Below are 2,970 nucleotides of genomic sequence, written 5' to 3'. Positions count from 1 at the left end.
CAATAATTTAAGTATAATACTGAAAATAGATGATCGCGGAAAGCAAAGTATTTCTAATAACCTTGATCCGGATCCGGCGGAATCCGAATTGTTTTCTTAATTAGGATCCGGATGGAGTTTGATCCGAATCCTAGATCCGGTAGATCCTTACTTTTTAACAATCACAACAGCAGCATACTTTAGTTGTCGTTTTAATAAGAAACTTAATAATTAATTTTTTATATAATATATTTTGTTTATAAAAATTAATTAAATCCAAAAGGGTCTAATACTTATCGTATAGAAAATTTCAAATATGAAATATAAGCCAATTTTTATATAATATTAAAGAAAAAAAAAAAGTTTTAGATATATTAGTTTTTGTAAAAAGTTTTGACACAAACACATTAATGGCAAAAAATGTTCACCTTCAATTTTTTCCTAAATTTCCAAATTCACTAAAGATCTATTTTTCCTTGATTTTTTAAGCTAGAGACCTCTAATTTTCAAGAAACATTCCTTAAATATTTAAAACAAGATACAAATGGTATTTTTTTTAATTAAAAAGACAAAAAATTATTAAAAAATGTATTTTAATAATTTTTTAAATAAAATAATGAAATATTTATTTTAATTAATTTTATTAGCATTTTAAATGTATTTTTATTTTTTAATGTTTTGTTTAAATAAAATAGAAGATATATTTTTGGTGAAACAGTCTTTTTTTTGTGCTTTAGTTAAACAATGCGAGTAAGTAGAAATGTGACTTGATATTACGATTAAACAAATCTTAGTTAAAACTACAAAAACCAAATTTTAATATAACAAACTAAAAGTAGTTTTTATTTGTTTATAGTCATAAAAGTATCACTGTTTCATAAGTTTACTAACATCTCAAAGTTGATTATAGTTTAATCTATTTTAAACTAAAGTAACTTGAAATGATGTCTGTAATTATATAGTTAAACTAAAATATCTAAAGCAGAACAAAAAGTTTAGAAAGAAGTATAACAGTTAAAACCATTGGAAAAACATTTAAGTTAATTTTAAACTGTTACATTTGGAGTTTTAGAAACAAACTAAGTAGTAAAAATTTTTGTTTAAAATACTAATACAACCTAAAGTGCTTTTTATATTCAAAGTTTACAGTTTTAAAACTGAAAGTAATTAAACCTATCTTCTATTTTTAAAATTTTTACATTAAATTACTAAGATTTCTAATCTAAAGACTAAAAAGTACAAACACATTTTACATGTTTTATCTAGAGGTTATACAATTATTATATAATACCGAGGTTGATACAAAATGAATATAATTGTTGTTTATCACCTAATTTAAACAAATAAACTTGAATAAACACAATAAGCCTACTTATCTGATGAAAATACATAGGCCATACTAGTTTCTTGTTAAGATCTATCATTTGATAAGCGACTAATAAAAATTCTTTCTAGTATATAAATCCAATTTTTGTTCTAGTATACATTAATACATCTTTAAAACTTAATAACTTTACAAAAGTTGAATTGTGCTCACGCTATTTTTATTTAATTTTGTAATAAAAATATTTATAAAAAAAAAAAAATTATCAATTTTTTTATAAACTACAAGACCTTGTAAGATACACTAAAAAGATAAATTTTCAAACTCAAAAGGCTAAAACTAATAGTTTAAAATAATAAGTTCTTAAGTTTATTTTAATAAATGATTTATCTTCAATTATTTTATTCATTGCTTTTAAAATGTGGTAGTGTAAATTTGGACACTAACTACTAAAAATATCTCTACTACTTTACTTAACTTTAAAACTATAAAATAAAGAGAACTATTTTTTTAACTGTAATATGGATAGAAATGCCGTTTATATATTAGAAAAAGTTAGAATAAATTTGTTCTTATTTAGCAATTTATTTCTATACCGACTATACGTGCTGTTTTTTTGAAAAAGAAAAAAAGCTAATTTAAGCTTGAATTTAGCTGAATAAAAAACAAAGAACATTTAAATGTTAATATTTCTTTATTTTGTTTTTAATACTGTTCATTGTTAAAATTTCAATCTTATTCTTACAAAGTTTCCTTAATACTATTTAAAACTAACTTTTAATTCACTTCAAAATATCTCATAAAAAAGTTTGATTTGAATTTCTTCATAATTGATACCACAGGTTTTAGAATTAATCATAGACATATAATACTTTGTCAAGTATTATTATCATGTTTTAAAAGTTGTAAAACAGCGGTTAAAAGTATTTTTTAACTGTTAAAAAACATGCTTTGTGAAGTGCTGTTCCATAACGAACGCACTAGCTGCTAATGAAGTTCAAATGTCACGTAAAAGTCAAATAAATGTTTAATACCGTTAATATGTTAAAGTGTTAAAAAGTCTTTTACTTGCCAGTTATTTGAACAATTTCGTAAGCGCTTTATAAAATGATACTAAAGCATATTTAAAAAATTATACAGGTATATACTTTCTATGATACGCAAAGTATTAATGTTTCTACTTTAAAATTTAACCTTTGGCTTAAAATAGAAGTTTTACTTTATCACTAAGTTTACGTTTATATAAATACATAGCTTATACCTTTTATCTGAACTAAAAATAGCATGTAATAGTTTCCTAAAGAGCTCTATCAGTAATATATGTCACTTATATATTCAATTTTCAAATACACAACCCGAACTTTTAAACTTATTTCATAAGTCAATTAGAGCAGAATTACTACTAATTAGAATGAATGCTTCGATGTTAAGTGTTAATTTTTACGTTTCAAATTAGCAACACACAAATGCACTACCTGGTGTGTTGCGTCGGCACGCAAAAAGAGGAGACACTGGAGATGAAAGAGCTGACTATCGATTTATGTGGAGAGAAGAGAGAAAAGAAGTAGGTCGAAGTTGCGTGTTTCGGTTCTTTGTTGTTACACATCAACTATTTTCTTTATTTTTATTTTAAACTTTAAGCTTTATAATTTGAATTAATTTGTTGG

This window comes from Thalia democratica, chromosome 8 (assembly GCF_965202585.1).
Source record: "Thalia democratica chromosome 8, ktThaDemo2.hap1.1, whole genome shotgun sequence".
NCBI classification, from domain to species: domain Eukaryota; kingdom Metazoa; phylum Chordata; class Thaliacea; order Salpida; family Salpidae; genus Thalia; species Thalia democratica.
The sequence above is the reverse complement of the archived record's forward strand: the minus strand, read 5'-3'. Positions refer to the sequence as shown.